We start from the raw sequence: 21,533 nt of genomic DNA, 5'->3' as shown, positions 1-21,533 counted from the left end.
GAATTCCATAACATGAAATAGACCATTTCGAGGGCTCACATATTGCTAGGCATGGGTCAGGTCTAAGAGACTAGCATTTTCTTATGATTAACTAAGGGATGAAAGAACGCAATCCTTTGAATTTTATTTCTACAAAAACCTCCATGCTGAAAAAATAATTTAGTATGCATACACACATCAAATATTGTGTTACTTAATTTTGCTTACTTTATCAAAATATTTTACTTTGTGCAGTCTTTTCCTTAAACTTGCTTTATTCCCCCACTCAATATTTTGTTTTTAAGACCCATATGTGTTGTACGCAGTCCATCATGCTTGACTATCTATCAGCATTTTATTGTGTGAGTGGCTATATGTGCTATTTATTTTTTCTTCTGGACACTTTGAGCATTTGATTTTTTTCTAGCTGTGATTTTAAGTTTTCTGTGAATATTCCTGAGTGTTAACCTTGTGGGAGGATTTCCTTAGAGGTCATACACATTTATGGAATTACATAAATCTTGTGTACATGTGCAAGAATTCTTCTAGCGTAGACTTGTTAGGCTATAAAGTTTGTGAATACTCTATTTTTTCAAAATGATTATACCAATACAGACTCCTACTCACAGTGTATTAAAGTTCCAGTTGACTTACTCTCACCAAATCTTTAATAAAAACAATTTTTTTGGAAGAGATTTATTTTTATTTGAAAGGCAGAGTTACAGAGAGGGAAGAAGAGAGAGAGAGATCTTTCATCTCCCTAAGTAGCTACAAAGGCCAAAGCTGAGCGTGTCTGAGCCAGGTACAAGGAGTTTCTTCCAAGTCTCCCACATGGGTGCAGTGGGCCCAAGGTCTTGGGCCATTCTCCCTTGCTTTCGCAGGCCATTAGCAGGGAGCTAGACTCTAACTTGAGCATCTGGGATTTGAACTGTTTCCCATTTAGGATACTGATGCTGCAGGTGTAGGACTAGCCTCTACATGATGGTGCTGACTTCTTCTTTTTTTTTTTTTTTGTATTTTTTTAAAAGATTTATTTATTTATTGGAAAGTCAGATATACAGAGAGGAGGAGAGACTGAAAGGAAGATCTTCCGTCCGATGATTCAATCCCCAAGTGACTGCAACGGCTGATGCTATGCTGATCCGAAGCCAGGATCCAGGAACTTCTTCCCGGTCTCCCACATGGGTGCAGGGACCCAAGGCTTTGGGCCGTCCTCGCCTGCTTTCCCAGGCCACAAGCAGGGAGCTGGATAGGAAGTGGAGCTGCTGGGATTAGAACCGGTGCCCATATGGCATCCTGGCACATTCAAGGTGAGGACGTTAGCCACTAGGCCATGCCGCCGGGCCCTGCTGACTTCTTTTAAAAGAGATTTATTTATTTTATTTGAATGTCAGAATTAGAGACAAAGAGAGAGAGAGAATCTATCTACTGGGTCACTTCCGAAATTACCGCAGCGTCTAAAGGGAGCTGGATCAGAAGTGGAGCATCTGGGACTCAAAACAGTGACTAAATGGTATGTTGGTGCCACAAGTCGAGGATTAATTTGCTATGCTGTTGCACCAACCCTGGCTCCTAGACTTCTTAATTTTTGTTGATCCAGTGGGTGAGAAGTGGGATTCATTGGTATTTTTTAAAAACAAAATCCTTGTATAATTTATTTATTTGCATCTTATTTGAAAGTCAGAGAAACAGAGAGAGAGAGGAGAGGGAGGAGACACGTGTTCCATTGACTGATTCTCTCCTCCAAGCCAGGGCTGGGCCAGATGAAGCCGAGAGCCAAGAACTAATCTGTGTGAGACACAGATTCAAGTACCTGAGCTGTCGCCTGTTACGTCCCAGAGTACATAGCAGCAGGAAGCTAAAATCGAAGGCAGAATCAGCAAGCACTCTGACAGGAGATGTGCGCCTCCCAAGGGGTGTGCTAACAGCTGCCCTAATGCCTGACCCTCACTGGTGACTCCATTAGTGTAGCTCTGATTACTAATGAGGTTGAGCATTTTATATACTTAGAGACCATTCACGTTTCCTGAACTTTGAATTGCCCTTTGCCCCATTTTTTTTTTTTTCTGCTGGGTTACTGGACTTTGCATTTATTAGCTTATTAGACTTTGGAGAGATGTTAAAAAGAAATGCTCTTGATGTAGGCTTTATTGGTTCTTTCGATTGCACAAGCCGACGGAATTTTTATGGTCACTTTTCACGGGATCTATGGTTAAACAGTATCCTTAGTTTGAATATAACCAAATTAACTTATTTCTGCAGTTAGTGCTTCTGAGTCTTGCTTAAACCACTGTCACCACCCAAAGGTTCTGATATTCTCCTATATGCTCTTTAGGCATTTTCGGATTTTGCCTTGGAAGACCCCAAGGAGGATCCTGGTTCCCAGCTTGGACCAGCTCAGCTCTGACTTTTGTGACCATTTGGGAACTGAACCAGAGAATGGAAGATTTTTCTCTTCATCTTTTCTTCTCTCTGTAAATCTGCCTTTCAAATAAAAAATCTTAAAAGATCGTAATATGGCCCTCGAGTAGCTGAGATACTAGTAGCTGAGTCTAGTGGCAAAGTTAGACACAGACAGGTGATTACAGTACCATGTGGCACATATGGTCAGGAAACACTGAAGGAGAGTTAAGGAAAGTATTCCAGGGAAGTTTACCAGTGAACACATAACACAGATTCTGTATTTTGGTTTCAGGCGAAAAGTGCCTGTCTCAGCGTTGCTACCCTCAAGGAATTGCAAGGGGCTGGGCCAGCATTGCTGTGGTGCCTCCACAGATGGATCAGGTTTCCTTGGACCTATAAATCCAAACCAGTGTGCTCACCATTCCTTTATTCTGTATCCAACATTGAACACCGACACATTTCATGTTGCCCAATATCATGTTCCCTTCATACACAGTTAGTTTTTTTTTTTTATACTCAGAATTTTTTTTTTTTATTCTTACCCTATTAGGTCTGCCCTATCTTTCTCAGATCTAATTGGGGTCTCTTCAGTTCTTATTAAGTCAGTTTGTACCAATTCTGCAGGCTCACATTTTTACTTATCTAATTTTAAAGATTTATTTATTTTTATTGGAAAGGCAGATCCAGAGAGAAGGAGAGACAGAGAGAAAGATCTTCCATCCCCTGGTTCACTCCTGAAGTGGCCAAAACTGCCACAGTTGAGCCAACCTGAAGCCAAGAGTCAGTTGCTTCCTCCAGGTCTCCCACATGGAGATGTAGGGTCCCAAGGCTTTGGGCCATTCTCTGCTGCTTTCCCAGGCCACAAGTAGGGAGTTGGATGGGAAGTGGAATAGCCAGGACATGAACTGGCACCTATATAGGATCCCAGATGGTCACTGGTCAAACTCAAACACAAATGTTTGTAATTTACACTGACACACTGATAGTGACACGGAGAGGTTTGGAACTGAGTTTCAGTCTTGGCCTTGCTTTGGTTGCTGCCGATGTTGGATTAATGACTTAACCAGTGTGATCATGTGTTCCTTCCTATTGCAAATGGCATGATAATTCTAGGTTGCAGGTAACACACAGAATTCCACAATATACTCTTTTAATCAAAGTAAGAACAAAAGCATCTTAGCTTCAGAGGCTAGAACAGAAGACTACCTGCTTCCGAGGTACATTTTTTTTTTTCTTGAAGGAACCTATAACGTAATAGGAACTAAGATCAGTGCACCTGTGCTAGATGAAAAACACAGGATGGCGTAGCCCAAAGAATCACACCTGAGCTCTGTAGGTTCCATAATGTAAAATCAGGTCACAGAGTGCCGGGTGACAGATGAGGAGTGGATGAGATAGCAGAGTAGAATCGGTACAGGGTGTGCAGTGAAGATGGGGTACAACAAGGGCAGCCCCCCATGGCCCAGCTCCGTCCTCACTTTGCAACAGCCAAAATGTGTGAGTTTCCAATGATCACCTGCAAGAGTCTGAAGACAATTACAGATCATGCCAACCAACACAGGAGAAGGAACCACGTGCAGAGGGACTAGGAGGGGAAGGTTCCTAGGAAATGATGACATTTGGACTTGGTTTTGCTGAGTAGAAGAGCTATGTGTTCCAGACAGAGAGAGCCAGCCCAAGCAACCACACAGGAGAGTCAGGAGGTGGTCTTGGTGTTCTGGAGTCCCCTGAGCTGGTCTTGGGAGGAAAGGACAGATAACTGGATTCTTCAGTATTTTGCAGTAGATTTCTCACAAAAGAGTTTGAGAAGCAAATGATGTTTCAGCAGTGTTACTTGGAGGAAATTATCTTGATTCCACAGAGCTGCAATGTTCCTCTTTGCAAATTATCACTTACCATGGACAGTTGGGGAAATGGCTGTCATACAGGTCTCTCCCGATGTGGTCCACATCTGGTTCTGCCATTGGCAATCTGAAATATTGAGGAATCTGGGCAGCATTAGTGTCTAATAGCCTCTGCTTTAAACATAGGGAAGCCAGCTGTAAACTTGGCAATGGCCCATTTCTCTCTGGGGTAATTTAGTTCAGGTCCCCTAGGCAACTTAAGAAACCCCTGGTTGGAGTATGGTCTAGGAGTTTGGACAATGGCATGATTAACCTCTGTCTCCTCGGGTTTCAGCAGTCACGGTGAGAAGAGTTGTGTGGCATGGTCTACCCGTTGAAATGCTGCTTTGTAATCCTTAAAATGTGCAAATATCACATGCTCATCCAAACATTTAAAAGACATAGAAAGGGATTGGCATAAAACACTCCATCAGCAGGGTTTTCTTCCTGGTGCGGAGGTCTAGATTGTGAATTCTTTTGTCTTGGTGATCTGTTCACGTTGGGCTGGGCCACTGGGATCCTGGGTGATTTCTGTTCTTTGCAGAGAAGTAAAGGTAAAATTAGGAGTGATGTAGACAGTGTAGGACTTTGTGGTAAGCAATGTTTCTTATGAATGTTCTTTCACTCATTTATTTACCTATTTGTTTATTATTTTTAATGATGTACTTATCTTTATTTGAAAGGCAGAGTTACAGAAAGAAGGAGAGACAGAAAGATCTTTCTTCTGCTGGTTCATTCCCTAAATGGTCACAACAGCTTGGACCATCCTCTGCTGCTTTCCCAGGCCATTAGGAGGAAACTGGATCAGAAGTGGAGCAGCCAGGACAGGAAACATTGCCCACAAGAAATGCCAGTGTTATAGGAGATAGCTTAACCAACTATGCCACTATGTCAGTCCCAGGCCAAACTATCTAGCTGGAGCCAGGACACCTAGAATTCATTGTCCTTTCTTCTTGTCAAAACCCCTAGTAGAGCTGGATAGGTAGTCTGTTCCAGCCCTTTGGACCTGAGTTGAGACCGCAAGAGGCAGGGTTTCAAGTTAGGAGTAAACCCTTTTGGCTTGGGCCATGGTGGTATGTTGCATGGTAGGCCTGTGCTGCATCGTGTTGGGCTCAGTTGTGGTCCATTTCCCTTGTGCCTTCCTGCAGCACTGTCCCTCCTGCACCTGCCGCCCCCTCCCCTTTCTGAAGCGCAGCCTCACTTGGGATTTGCCAACGTGGCTTACCACTCCTCTCAGAGGAGAGAAACCTTAGTGCAGCCTCCAAGTGCCTGTTGGTCCTGCTCCAAGCTACCCTGACAGGATTATTTCCTTTCTTATCTACTCTAGTTGCCATCCCAAAAGGAACCACTCACAGCTCCCACTCACCTGACGTGTTTCCCCTTTTTCTCTTTTGCTAAAAATCCTCCCACCACGCTGACGTGGAACAATTTTGTTTCCCATTGGTCTGTGGTCAGATGCCACCTCCACCATGAAGTCTGTCCTGCTTGCCTCCAGCTGAATGCTTTTGCTTGCAAAGGCTCCAAGTGGATGTGAGTGAGAGGCCTTGATGTCATTGTCTCCCACACACAGACATTCTCTCCACATGTCTGGAGGACACAGACCAGAGCTTCATTCCAGCTTTGCTCTGCTTTTCATGAAGGGGTCCCTTGATGCAGACCCAGAGAATACATAGACCCGGGAGCAGATGAGGTCCCCGCTCTGCGGCAGCTGCCTCCCGCGCATGCGTCTTCTGGAGCTCTCAGTTCTGAGTGCAGAAGCGCCTCATCTAGATTCATGCCTTCCCTCCTGGACTGCAGCTCACATGACAGCTGCAGCAGCGAGTCCCACACTGGTGTGTGGCTGGCTGCACCTGCCAGGTCCCTTCATCTCCCGCCATGCCTTCATCTTCCTCTGCTGGTGCTCCCTGTGTCCCAGACTCCTGGTCCATGACTATCAGACCTTTGCCCCCGCAGGGCCATTCCAACCCTTTCTGAACTCTCCTCTCTCAGAAGCCTGCTCTGTGACCCTCTCAGAGATTCTCCCATCACAGCCTAAACATCCCAAATGAACCAAGTGTAGGGAGCAGGTTTTAATAAATTACTGAGTGTTTCTGAGACAGGTTAAGGGGAAAAATGGATTATCTTTGCAGGCAGCCAGGAACAGGCATCCCGGCATCTGTGGTGCATCCTGCCAATGGGTGAGCCTTGGGGTCTTGTGTGGGGCTTGGAGCTGGCTCCTTGTGAAGGCAGGGCAAAGCCTGGCAGGTAATGAGAAGAGCATTTACCCTGGGTGTCCCCTTCAGCCATGCCTGGGAGACAAACTGCAATGAATGAAGTGTGTTAATTGGCATCCGTGAGGGTTGCTGTAATGAACTAAGCTTTCCAAATGAGTGGCAGGTGGGTAAGGGTCAGCAATCTCTTCTTTGGGGGCAGGAGGAGCAAGGAGCAGCACTTGTGGAGGTCCTATCAACTGCACAAGCTCAGGGTCTGGGAGACGAAGCAGTCAAGGCCACGGGAGCAGGATGTGGGCCACAGGAATAGATGGTGTTGTGCTTATGAGCGTGTGGGAGTGGGTTATTTCTCTTTGGGGTCCAGGAAAGAGAAAGTTTCATACAAGCCTCAGGGGGCAGTGATACGAATTACTTGGGGGGGAAATGCATAGGGCAACATAGAGAAACAGTATATCTGAGGCTCTGGAAGCAGGCAATCTGAGTGGCCTGACAGACTGTGCTCGTGGGCATAGCAGTAACTGAATTGGCTATGACTGGACTCTGTGCCAAGCACTCGGCTCCATGCTCTATATATGTCATTTTGTTCATTTACTGTTCTTGGAGCAGCGTTACGATTAGTCCCTGTATCTTGCAGAGGGGAAAACTATGACCCAGAGCAGGGAAGAACACTGCAGAATCCAGTTGCTGCTGGGTGGTGGGGACAGACTTTGATGGAGGCATGTTGGGTCCCAGAGCTGGCAGCTGCCCTGAAACACTCTGCAGAACTGTCTTCAGGAACTGACCTTTCTGTAGATGTCAGGGTGGTCACTGCTGCAGGCCAACCTGTTGAGTCAACACGTAGGCTAATGGAACAGATCCACATGGTGCTGTGACCTTCCCGTTTTGGGTGACTGTGCATCCCCTGCCGTGATGGACTGAGCAAGCGCTCACAAGAGCACTTCTGCTTACATATGCTGTGGGGAGGCCACCTCACAGTGTGGGCGCTGGTGGAGCCAGGAATACACACGACCCCATGAACAGCATCCAAAGACTCTGCAGGCGCTGGCTTGTGAAAATCATTTGATCTGGTATAACTGTATTGATTGAGAAGGTGACTTCCTGGCTCAGCTAATCTGTTTTCCAGTGAGCTTTATAGAAAGTACCTCATAACAGTTTGATCCATTTTAGGGGTTAGAAATGGACTTGGGGTGATTTTGGTGGGAAAGATGCTGGGAGGGATGAACCATTGTGATGATTGAAGAGAAAACATTTTCAAATCCTCAAGTGACATTGACACGCAACTGGAACTTGCTGAGTTCTATTTGTCTTAATACTTTTCAAGGTTAAATTTCCTGCCATTAGCTTGAAATTAAAGCCCTGTTTATGAGCACATGGAAAATGCCCAAGATCACTAGCTGCTCAGGAAATACTCTCTCTGATCCATTAAAGATGGCTGTAATTAAAGAAACGGATCTTAACAAAGGGTAGTGAAGACGCAGAGTGGGAATCCACAGACGAGGTGTATGGCACAGTGGTTAAGCTGAGGATGGTGCCTGCTGTATCAGAGTGCCTTGTTCTAGTCCTTACTGCTCCACTTTCAACTCCAGGGTTCAGCTAATGAACATTTTGGGAGACAGCTTGAGTCACTGTGTCCTTATAGTCAATGTAAGAAACCTGGATTAAGTGGTTCTAAGCTTTTGCCTGTGATGTAGCCCACCCCTGGCTTTTGGGGGGGGGCATTTGGAAAGTAAATGATATGTGAGATCTCTCTGTGTGTCTCCTCTGTTTCTACCTTTCAAATAAAATGGGCAAAAAAAAAAAAAACAATGAATCAACTAAAACTGGAATCCTCATGCATGCTGATGGGGATGTGAAATTGTGCAGCCACTTTGGGATACAGACAGAGAATTCCTCAAAATATTAAGTACAGAGTTGGCCAGATAACTTAGCAGTCCAATTCCTAAAGTATATATATCACAAGAAATTACAACATGTGTCCACAAAAGCCAAAGGAAATAGAATTTCTATAGCAGCCCTAATCCTTATAGCCTACAGATGGAATCATTCCAAAGACCTTCAGTTAGTGAGAGGAAGGGCCAGATGCGATCTCTGCACAGTGCAATATGATTCTTCAATAAAAAAGAAAGCAGAGAGAAGCTTTGGAAGCATGCTGCATGGAAAAAAAAATGCTGTCACAAGGTGTCTATATATCATAGGCTCTGTTTATCTGAAGTGTCTAGACCAAGCAAATACAGCCAGAGAGAAAGTAGAATGGTGATTGCTTAGGGCTGGGGAGAACGGGGGAGTGACTGTTAATGAGTACAGGCTATCCTTTTTGGGATGCTGAAAGATTCCAGTACTGATTTTGGTGATTATTGTGAAACTCCATGGATTTAATGAAAATGTTGAACCCACTAAGTGAATTATACGGTATGCAAATTATACTAACAGAATGTCTTTAAAAAAAAAATCACCCAGTAGTAATGCCATTCAACCCTGATAGTCACCCCAATTGTGTGTAGTTTACCCTGGCTTCTTTGGATAGACGAACTAAGACAGTCATACTTACATGATGAGAGAGCTGGGCACAGTGAGCTTGGGGAGCTTCCACAAGTCGATGTAGCCTTCCAGCAATGAACCCAGCCATATCAAACGTTTCTATATTTATTGGGGCTGATGCTATATGGTACAGCAGGTGAAGCCACTATCTGCAATGTTGGCATCCCATGCATGTGCTGGTTAGAGACCTGGCTCCCCCACGTTTGTCTGGCTGCCTGCAATGATCTGGGATAAGCAGTGGAAGAGGACCCAAGTGCTTGGGACATCACCATTCATGTGGGAGACCAGGATAAAGTTTCTGGCACCTAGCTTTGGCCAGGCCCAGCACTGATTGTTGTGGTCATCTGGGGAATAAGCTAGCAGGTGGAAGATCTCTCTCTTTCTCCCTCTTTCTTTATAGAGCTTTAGCTTGAGAAATCAATAAATAAATAATTTAAAAAATTTTGCATTTTCCTTTTTATTTGAAAGCAAGAGAGAGAGAGAGAGAGAGAGAGAGAGAGATGGGAAAGGGAAGGATAGTTTGCTCCATCTGCTGGGTAACCCCTCAAGCCCACAACAGTTGCCTGAAGCCAGGAGCTTGGCACTTTCTGCGTCTCCCACTTGAGTGTCAGGTTCCCAAGGACTTGAGCCATCCTCCTCTGCCTAGCTGGGTACTCATTAGCAGAAAGATGCCTGGGAAGTGGAGGAGCTGAGACTTGAACTACATTCTCTGATACGGGATGCGTACCACTGCAGTGACTTCAGTGTTGCACCAAATGCGGTCCCCTAGAGACATCTGGCAGACCCCTGGCTTCCATGCTGGGTTCTGCAGGTTTTCTTCAGGCCTGAAAGGAATGGCAAGCTGAGCAGAGATGTAGAGCAGTGCACCTGTTAATCCGGTCATACGCTGTCCCCCTACTTGGTTTGAATCAGAACATTTCTGAGTCTAAATTGATGCATTGGATATGTGCACGAGCTGTTTTTGGAAAAAAAAAAATGCCCTGGTAAAATTTGTTGGCCTTAGATGCTTGCCTCTCAGATTGAGGCCCTTGGCCTCAGCATCCAAAGCACTGATGTGTCTTTAGAAAAAAAAATACTCATAATCCAAACAAGAAAATGCCACCGTAGGCTGCTATGATCTTTCTGCTGAGGAATGCGTCCACAAGGTATTCATAATGCAAATGGCCAGTGAATAAACAAGAACTATTACCGTTGCCCGAAATATATCTTGTTGCTAGAAAACAACACAGCTAAATGTGCTTGTGAAGTCACCAGAAAATATTATCACTAGAGTTAGTATCATACAGGATGTCCTTGTCTCCCATCCTCATCCAAGACTGTCTAGAAGCAAAAGTTTTCCTCAACAAAAAAAATCTGGTTTGTTCCCAATTTGTCTTAACAAAGAATGACATAAGTTTACCAGACAAAAGAGTCTATGCTTCATGCCCAGTGTTTAATCTGTGTGGACAGAAAGCTGTAAATACCAGAAGTAGTTCTAGCTAGCAGGCTTCGCAGGGGCCCGTTCGTTAAGGATATGGTTTGCTGGTTTCACGCTGTCTTCCAAGAACCAAAGGGCAGTTTGTCCATCATCACTGTGAGGCCTGGGGTACAAAACCAGGGGGGCCCAGGAGCCTGTGCGGAAGGCTGATGTGACCTTTGACCACCATTAGCAAGGCCGTGGAAGGAAAGAGGCTAAATCAGGCTCCAGTGGCATCTAATGACAGATCTTGTTAGGGTTAAAAAAACAGCTTTGGTATCCAGCTGGGGCTTTGGGGACAACCCCCCAGGCCCAGTGTGCAACTGCAGCTGGTGGCCCAGGCAGCAACCACTCAGCCTGCTCTGCCTAGCACTCCACCCTGCACCAATCAGAGTCAGCAGGAAGATACGGTTATTTTCTTTCCCTGTTATCATGAGCATGTGCCAGTCTAGTGAGATTATGACAGAGGTCAGACACTGATACTTTTTTTAAGTTAAAAATTAATCAAGACAATGCTATACGTGACCTTAGCATTTCTGGATTTAGCACCAAGGCCCTTGCTGTTCAGAATCATCCCGGAAAGCTCCGGCTTTGCAGTGAGTGGGTACTTTACTGGAAATGGGGGCAATGGGAGGCACAGTTTGGAGGAAGCCAGGACCTGGCTGTCATGTACCACTTGAGGCTGTACCATGCCTTTTGGCCTGCCCTGTGGCATGGTTCTGGGGAAATGAGGATGGCTCTGTTGAAAATGAACAGAAAGGAAGAGATGAAATGGCAGTACAAGTTGAAAAGGTGGTAAAATGGACAGGGATGTGTGTTTTTGAAGAAATGTGATGTGGGACAAAGTTCATGTTAACGTGTCCGTTCAATGGTAATTGGAAAATCCATTTAATGGTATTTGGAGATGCCTGAAAGTGTTAGTGGATTAGTGTCAAGTAAAAAAGATTGATCATAAAACTTGTAACATGCTGAAAAAAGACAATTAGGTGTTCAAATACATGTATAAAAAACAATACAGAGAGATCCTGGTGTCCCTTGCTTGGTTTCTCCCGATAACTTAAAAACAACAACTTAATCTTATTTCCAGAATATAGATAGCAATGCAGTCAAGAAGCAAAATATTTTCATCATTATAAGTGATCACTGTGTCCTTTATGTTGACAATTTAAGTTTTAGCGGTTTTAAAATGTATCTTAGGGGCCAACACAACAGCTCACTTGGCTAGTCCTCTGCCTGCAAGCAACGGTATTCCATATGGGTACCAGTTTGTGTCCCGGCTGTTCTGGCTCCATGCCTATAGCCTGAGAAGACAATAGAAAGATGAATCAAGGCTTTGGGCTCCTGCAAACATGTGGGAGACCCAGAGGAAACTCCTGGCTCCTGATTTTGGATTAGCTCAGCTCTGGCTGTTGTGACCATTTGGGGAGTGCAGTAGAGCACGGAAGATCTTTCTCTCAGACTCTCCTTCTCTCTGTAAATCTGCCTTTCTAATAATAATCAGTATGTTTTTTAAAAAAGATATTTAATATAAAGTTTAATTATATCCCAGGGTCTGCACTGGGATAGGGTTGGGAGTGGAGGAGCTGGAATGGAGAGAAGAGGAGGTCTTAGATTCGAACCCAGGGACTCCAGTGTGGCATGTGAGCTAGCTAGGCAGTGTCTTCACCACTGTGCCAAACACCTGCCCTAATCTTCTCTCTTGCAGTGTAGATGGGTTGCCAGCTTTCCAAGACATGCGTGTCTTGGTTCTGCTCTATCTCATTTTCTTTCTTCAAAAACCTATATAGATCATATTCTCCAAAGATTCTTTAGCATTCTCTTTTTCCTTTATTATTACCTATGTAATAATATATATTGTAATGTATATACATTCGTCTCCAATAACGTGTTAGCAGTTACTAACGTATACTCACTTATCTTCCTATTTGGTCAGATCTGTGTTTCTACAGTATCACCTTTTCCAATCAGATAGATTGAGACCCATTTAGTATTATGGTCTTTGGTATTGTGTCTTTGTGGTTTATCATTTCACTGGTTGAGGGAGAGGCAGCCAATTCATCCTTATCTATCAATAGTTTATCTCTTTCATTGACAAGCAGCATTACATTGTATGGAAACTCTATAGTTATTTATCCATTCACCTGTTGATGGACATTTGGATTAATTCCAACTTTGGCTGCTGCAAATAAAGCTATTAAGAATATTCACAGCCTTTGTGAAGACAAATATTTTGGTTTCTTTTAGTTAAATACTTAGGCATGAAATGGCTACATTGCACAGTAGATGTGAACTTAACTCTTAAAAAAATGTCAAATTGGGGCTGGTGCTGTGGCAGAGAAGGCTATGTCACCACCAGCTGGAACACAGACCTCTCATTTGTGACTCAGTTTGAGTTCTAGGTATTCCATTTCCAACCTGGATCTGTTCTAATGTGTAAGAACAGCAAAGGATGATCCAGGTTCTTGGGCTCCAAGAAGACCCAGAGGGAGATCCTGACTCTTGGCTTCTGTCTGGCCTAACCCTGGCTCTTCTGAGCCTGTGGGAAGTGAACTAGTGGATGGAGGATCTCTCTCTCTTCGTGTTTCTGTAACTGTGCCTATCAAATAAATAAAATCAGTCTTTAAAAAACCTATCAAATTGCTGTGATATTTGTATTCATATCAACATATGAATTCTAACTTCTTCACATAGAAAAAAACACTGCTGCCTTTTGTCTTTTCAGAACATTATCCACTACCTTCCCAGCTGCAATTGCAGGAAACTTAATTGCAGACAGAACAGCTGGAACTGGAATCAACCTTCTAATATGGAATGCCAGTGTTGCAAGTGGTAGCTTAACCCACCCTATGACAACACTGGTCCCTCTATGCTGGCTTACCTTTCAGGCTGACTTTAAGAGTCTCTGTCTGCAACTCAAGTCCTAGACAAGCAGATTTGGATTCAGGGATGCTTGTAAAGTGATAAGCTACTTATAGTAGTAGTGAGAAATGCACAACAAACAGCCACTAGCCCAATATGATAGGCAGGCCACAAGAGGTAATGAATGGCTTTGGTGACCATGGCATGAATCAGACACACACAAACACCTATACAGTTACACATTTGCATCCATAGCTACAAGCATCCACTTGCTGTTAACCCTTGACCCTGTTGCTTACATGGGCTAGCAAACAAAAGTGGCTCAGGACCAGTTGCATAACTGGGCTATGGAACTTCAAATTCCAAGCCTGCCAGTTACCATGACATCAATTGCTATAAAGGCACAAAGATAAGGGAACTTGATACACTTTGGTTTCTCACATTTACCAATCAGAGTTCCATGCGGGCTAAGTCAGAATATGTTCCAAGAACGGAAGGAGCCTGTATCTCCAAGTGCCTAGCTGGAGAAGAGCAGAACTGATCCTCTGGGCATCCACACTTAGTTTGGCATGTTGCAGAAATAAGATTTTAACATGTGGGTGCTAGACACTACAGCACAGCTTGAGACACCTGCATTCCGGGTCAGAGTGCTGGGCTTGGGTCCCGCCTCTGCTTCTGATTCAGTTTCCTGCTAACCTACACACTCTAGGGGACAGCTGGTGATGGTTCAAGTGCTTGGGATCTGTGTTACCTACAAGAGACCTGGGCTGAATTTCTAGTCGCTGGTTTCCACCTGGCCTAGCCTCAGCTGTTGTAGTCATTTGGAGAATTAATTACCAGATAGAAGCTCATTCTCCCTCTCTCTTTCCCCACCATCCCACCTCTGCCCTTTCTGTTGTTTTACTTCTTAAATAAGCGAGGATAAATAAGTATTTAGATCTAGGGTTGAGGCATTGGAGCTGTCAAAATAGTCTATATTTTGTAAGTTTTTTTTTAAAGTTGTGTACTGAAAGAAACAATGATAGCTTGGGATTGGCAAAGACAAACAGGCTACACTTGAAATGCTTAGCCCATAGCCTTGAGTGTAACCCAATCTAGAGTAGTTCTCTAGCCTTCTTGAACTCTGGTCCAAAGAGTAAACAAATATAAACCTTTGGTGTCTAGCACGTCTGGTCTAGGATTCTTAAAACTCCACCCTGGGTCTCAATCTATCTGCATCTCTAAGTCCTTTGTCTAAGTCATTCACTTATGTAGTTTTCTCCATTCTCATCCCACCATCTGAACCAGCCCTGGATTCAAACTTCTTTGCTAGCCATCTCTACCTGCTTCTACACAAATGCCTCAATGTGTGTGTTGTTACTCCAGTGTGTCTTTTTCTCGACTTTTGTATTAATCATGGTGAAAGATGCTAGCTTTTTAAAAGGCAGTCTCGTTTCAGCACGGCGTTGTTGCAAGTGGTACTTACGGATGAGTCATGAAAGATCCACCTGCTCCTGGGACACAAGGGCCTTCCTCAGCATCAGTTTTTATTCTAAGGGTACAAAACATAGTAGGCTCTGAGAGTTTTCCCTCTAAGATGGTAGGCAGTTCTTTATGGAAGTAACTTTCATGATGTAGCATCCACAGGTTGTCACTGAAGACAGCTAGCACCAGCTGGCAGAAATTGTGTGGTAAATGCAGACTAGAACCTGGCCTGGGGACTTGTGAGCAGACCCCAGTTAGCTCAGGTTTCCCGATAGGCCTGCTGGGCAAAATCGGCATTCTCTCTAGGATATTGTTTCTGTGCTTTGAAAATTACTCAGGCTTTTGATTTTGTACTTGGTGATGCTAGTCAGCTTTCACTCACTGAAAAGTAATCAGGAATTTTGATCTAAATGGGAAAACTGATTAATGAAACTCCTTTAAATCAAACTTTATAAGTTACAGCTTTGAGAGGCCCTTTTAGAGGGCCTAAATTATATATATATATATATACACACACATATATAGTAATTATATATGTATAGTTAGAAAGAGAGAGATACACCACAGTATTGTGAGGTCACTTGCCATTTTTACATCTGTAATATCTAATTACCAATATGATTTCATTGTGTTGTATGTGAGAATATAAATATCTGAATGCTCTCAGAGAACTTGGTTTGCATCCAAGGACACTGACAATGGACTCGAAGCTTACCTCAGGAATTACAAACATGTAGCACTAGATTAAGAAGAAGTTCTGGTGTTTATCATCTTGGATACCAATATCAAGTCATCAAAATGGAAGCGAAACAGAATTGTTATATAGCGCTTTTGTATGGGTTATTCTACACCTTGTTCATACCCAGGCAACTTTAACCTTTTCAGTGATTCATTTAATAAAAAAGAGTCAATAAAAAAAACTGTGCTGTGAACATTGCTGCTGTTATTAAAAGGACATCATGAAATAACCTTGACTTCAAATATTTCAATGAAAGGAGTAATAAATATTTGTTGGTGGTCGTTTGAATTTAGTTTTTTAAGCTTTGCATAACATACACAGATCTATTTAATAATCAATTTAATATGGGTCAAATTATTACTTGTAAATAAACAGCCCTTACCTTTATTTAGAATATTGACAGTAGGTCTTGGCATTTGTGGATTTAACATTTGCAACTTTGATTCTTCACGTATGGTTTTGGAGACACTAAATGGCGTGTTGCAACACTGTTTTGTCAGGAACTGGGATCTTAAGCACCATTACACTGTGGGTGACCCCAGTGGACAGCCCATATTTCACTTCTTCAGTCTGCCTTAGGGTTCTCAAGTTACTCGTGTGCATTTAGTACCTCTTATGAAACAATAACAATTTTGGTTTTGATGAAAAATGGTCTTGGAAAAAGAACCAACTTCTAGTGTTGATAATGTATGTCAAACAAAGACACCTAAGAAAGTTGTGCTTCTTACCCAGAAAATAGTAATTTGGCATAAGTATCTATTTTTGGGTAACACTAAACCAAAAAGTTATCAAGTTTATTGTGCATTCCACAGAGAAACAAGAGAAAGTGATTCATGAAACTATTTGAAATGCTTCAAAAAGAGTTTATTTTACAAAGTTAAATAATAATACATTTTATACATTAGTTTATAAGATACATAAGATATATAAGATACAAGATACTCTTGATCACAGCCATGCTCAAGGGGATTGATTTTTCCCAAATGGGCTTATCACGTCTGTTTCTCTAACATGGATCTCGGATATGGATATTCGAGATATCCATACTTACATTTTCTTCAACTTTCTGTAAGTGACAATACCAGCAAAGGAGTGTGGACCATTCAATTGTAAAGGAGACTCTACAGTCTTATGTAGATTTGACATCCCAAACCCTACTTTTGATGTCGAGAGACATTATGTTGTTTTAAAAAAATATAACAAGCATTTACCAAATCGCCTGCTGTTGAATGGTCTTTTAATTTGTCTCTTCACTTTGACCTTTGGGGCACAGTATAGAAGCACATATCAGCTAGTACAAGAAAATATTTCAGGTTTTGTTGTGATGTAGCGGATTAAACTGTGGGCTGTGACACACCTACATCCCATATGGATGTCAGTTCAGAATCTGGTTGCTCCACTTCCAATTCTCCTTCCTGTTAATGCAACCAGGAAAGCTGTGGAGGGTGGCTTAAGTGCTTGGGACCCTGAACCCTATGTGAGAGATCCCAATGTAGCTCCTGGATCTGACTTTGGCCTGGTCTAGTCCTGGTCATTGTGGTCATTTGAGGAGTGAGCTAGTGGGTGGAAGATATCTCTGTCCTTTCTTTGTAACTCTGCCTTTCAAGTAAATAAATACTATAAAACAATAACAAAAAATTTTAGTTGAAGGGAGATTTTTTTTCTAAACATTTATTATGTATTCCTTTTCTTTTCTTCCTTGCTTTGTTCCTTCCTTCCTTCTTTTCTCTCTCTCTTTCTTTCTAAATATCAACCTCCCATATGAAATCTTACTCCTGGTATTTACACCAGTGAGCATTCATCTCCTGCATGGAATAGGCTAACCTGTGGATCCACCAGGGCGTTGAGATACATGATACATGACTCCAAAATCAGGTTGCACAAGATGTGACTTGTACCTGCCTCTTGGATCATTATTCCAAGGGAAGCTAGCTGCCATGTTGTAAGGACACTCAACTGACTCCATGGAGAGGCCAGCATGGCAAGGAACAAAGGCTTGCTGGATATACTGGGCACTCGCTTCCCAGACACTAGAGTGACTCCTCAGCAGGACTCCTCCGGGCTCAGACAAGCTTCTACAGAGCATAGCTCTGGTCAACATCTTGATGACAGCGTTCCAAAGTTGTTTAAACTCATTCTGTGAGATAATTAATGCTTGTAGTTGTTTAGACCATTCTGTTTTATAGTAATTCATTATGCAGCACTAGAGAGCTAAGATAACCATTTAGAAAGACTTGAAAACTTTTTAAATATCAGTATAAAATCCTTGTTTGATATAGACATAGGATCTTTTAACGGGAATATCTGACCCCTTTTCAAGCCATGAGCAATTCTTGTCATTGTAAGAGAGGGTAAACACAGCCTATGTGACTTCTAGTTTTACTGAAGGAGTTAAGATGTGCAGTATGGGGAGCACTCCCATTCCTACCTCTCTGGTTGGGAGCGTTCATGTAGTGATCGCTTGAGTCCCAGACACCAGGTTAAGGTTAAGAGAAGTTGAAAGTTTCTTTGCACCTCTGCGTCATTATAAACTTTAGGGAAAACTTTTTTCTGTTTCACAGATGTATTTGTGGCAAACATCTTTTTTTTTTTTTTTTCATGGCCGTATGCCAGCGGTGAATGATTGAGGTGTAGACTTGGATAAAACGTTCATTTAATTGCACATGAAGCCCCACCGAATGTCACTCCCAGAACAGTGGGGCTGTTTTGTCAGATGCTCAAGACCTCAATTTGCCGTTGGCTCACCCCCAGCGCAGTCATGCGATTAGTCACGCAAGTGGTGACAAAGCACCCTGGGCTATGCGGGCCTCATGGTTGAACCCACTCCTTGCCCTCTCTCCCCGCCTCACTCCAAACACGGCTCTGAAACCGAAATTCCAACATGTGTGTCGGTTGGGGCTGATTTTTTTTGTGTGTGTTTGTTTTGCCCGAAGCGTGGACCATGTCAGAGAAGATGGAGACACCTTCACGGCCTGTTAGTCACATCTTGCTAGCTCTTCTCACTGGGCTGTCAGTCAAGAAACGAGCCTCCTGCAACCATCTTAATCAGCATCCGCCATCTGTGAGGTCACGGGATATTTCAAACAATTTTCAGCTCTCATTAGGAGCACGCGATCCGCCGGCAAGTCCTTATCTTTTGTAACTTTTGCTGCCCCATCCTGAGAAGGACTCTGAAAACTGACATCCTCCCCATGGGTCAGCCCACCGTAACGAGCCACCAGTCCAAGGGCCCTTTGCAGCCCTTAGCAGTCCATGTTGATGTTAACCTTTCTTGTGGCGGGATGTCGCTTTTACCCTTGGCTTCTGTATGTCTCATTATTTCTAATAGGCTGTGGCAATTAGGGTCTTGGGGCTGTCGATTGTAGACCTTTGGAGCGGGGAAGGGGCCCTCGCGGAGAACAGTTGCTTTTTCTTTACACGAACAATGTGATGCACAGCTCAGCCTGAGTCTGCCAGCAGCGAGGCCATAGTATGCCTCTGGTCCTCGATGGGCAACTCCACATCTAACCCGTTCACATGTACCCTTTCCAGCACTAGCTAGCGGCTATTTCTAGAATGCTTTTGTGCCGAGTGGCATGCTTGCCAGATTTTAGAGTGCAAAGGATTGGGCCTCATCGGAAAGTTATTAAATAGAATTATTTGAGAAAGAGAGGGGTGCACTCAAAGAGAGATGCTTTTATCTTCTCTCAAAGAAAGTTGGCTGTAAAAGAAGGATGACATTGACAGTCAGACATCGGGGTGGCCCATGGACCCTCTCTAGAGGCTGTGTTGATCCTTACGGTTCCAAGAAGTCCCCACCACATTTTGAGTGTGACTCCTAGTGGAACACAACAGCTGTTGGAACAGGGTTGGCTGTCTACTGCTGTAGGAGACGTTGTTCTTTCAGGGTTAGTGTGTGAAGTTGGTGGAACCCTAACAGCCTGGGAGATAAGGGAATGAAGAGACTGAGTTCACAGCACAAAACATACATAAAGAAACCACAGGTAACTAGGAGTTTAATAGAAGCTCAGCAGTCACATTTACTCCAGGTCTATGACTTGAAACACTTTCCATCTAGAAGAGAAGTAAGACAAAACTAATCGTGTTTTGCCTCAGTTTAGATGGGGCTAAAGTTCAAGAAGAAAAGCTTACGCTAACTTGTAGCCATCAACTCTTGAATGTTCTGCATCAGGACAAGATTTTTTCCAAACAGCTGCAAGAAAAAGCCCCTATATTAATCTGAATGTTTATGAAAATAACACATGGGAAAGCCCCTCTTGTGAATGTCTCATAAATTAAGAGTGTGGAGTGTCAGAGCGTCTGGGGCGCTGTTGTTGAAATGAGCTCTTGCTGACACAGCGTGTTGGTCTGTTCAGAGAGCCCTATAACTGATTTATTCTTTGTTCTGCAGCATGTAAGTTAATTTCAGTTGGCTTGGAACATGATAAACATTTAGTAGTTGTAAGGTGGAGAGTTCAAAACACATGCCCAATAATCAAGGAAACTTAATTTTTCATTAAGTAAAAAAACTTATTATTCATAGGTATCCCGCTTTCCTCCCCTTCTCCCTCCCTTCTTTCTTTCTTTGTCCCCTTCCCTTCCCTTCCCTTCCCTTCCCTTCCCTTCCCTTCCCTTCCCTTCCCTTCCCTTCCCTTCCCTTCCCTTCCCTTCCCTTCCCTTCCCTTCCCTTCCCTTCCCTTCCCTTCCCTTCCCTTCCCTTCCCTTCCCTTCCCTTCCCTTCCTTTCCCTTCCCTTCCCTTCCTTTTTTTCTCTCCTCATTTGCTCACTGGGCAGCATTCTTAGGTTTTGCTCTAAGAACTGCTGATGGTAATGAAAATGGAGTCCTCCTTGCATTTCTAAGGACCTTTTCCAGGCTACTCGCTTTCCCCCAACCCTTCCATACCTGGGGAAAAAAATGAGTATCACCAGTATCACCCCACAATCAGAGGGAGGAAACAGAAGACACAGGGGGAGATTTTAGGAGCCCTTAATGGCATTTATATATTAATGACATTGGCATTTGGATTTTGATTCTTGCATCCTTTTTCTCCCATTTGGGGCTGCCTCACACATTGGAGGATCTTGTGGGAGGTTTGAGAAGTAACAGGCTAAGACTCAGTGAAAGCAAGTGTTGTTCCACTGCTCTCAGCCTCACAGAGAATAGATTCCTTTTGTTCCTTGGGATCATCTCTCTTGCTGTTGTGAATTTTAAGGCCTTAGCTCCCCAGAGGAGAGTGTGAGCTCAGAGAGGGGACATGGGTTTTACTCTGCTGTTTTTGGTCTGGACTACTCAGACCTTCTGAGCAGTAGAAGCCTTCCCTGCTTGCCTGCCCAGCCCATGTCAGCACTAAGGCTTAAGAGTAAGGTTCAGGGTCCAGCTGGCGATGAGCTTACATCATGTGGGAGCCTCCTGTTTTCAAAATTGTCTCATGCGTCTGTGGAAATAACAGGTGGCTTAAGAAGTGGGGTCTCTTTCACATTTACAATTTGAAGATACATTTGTAATGTGCATAGCAAACACACAGACTCTTAGTTGTACCAGACCAATATTATAGGCCCCTAACATGCTCACCCTCTTGGAGCACAAGACTGTTGCTATAACAGGTCTCTCTCATCCCATTTCTCTCTCTCTCTCTCTCTCATCTACGTATCATTTCTATCTATCTGGCTACCAATCATCCATCATCTACCCTCAACCATTCATTTATCCTAGTTGCTGTAACACAGTATTATAGGCTGGGTGACTTGAACAGCAGAAATTTATTTCCACACAGTTCTGGAGGCACAGTTGGGGTTTTTAAGGTCTTGCTCCTTCATTTATTCATGGCTGTTTTATTTTTCTGTGCGTATTGTGGCCTGATCTTCCATTCTTATAAGGACATCAGTCATATTGGATTAGGGCCCACTAATACTATGTTAGTGGTCTCCCTAAAGATCCTGTCTCCAAAGACAGCTCTGCTCCTTGGTAGTGAGGGCTTGAGCTTCTATGGATGAATTACGGGTGGGTGGGTGGGGAAGTACAG

Source organism: Ochotona curzoniae, unplaced genomic scaffold (genome assembly GCF_017591425.1).
Source record: "Ochotona curzoniae isolate NIBS_2020 unplaced genomic scaffold, NIBS_Ocur_1.0 contig_883, whole genome shotgun sequence".
NCBI lineage: Eukaryota > Metazoa > Chordata > Mammalia > Lagomorpha > Ochotonidae > Ochotona > Ochotona curzoniae.
Note: the sequence above shows the minus strand (reverse complement) of the source record.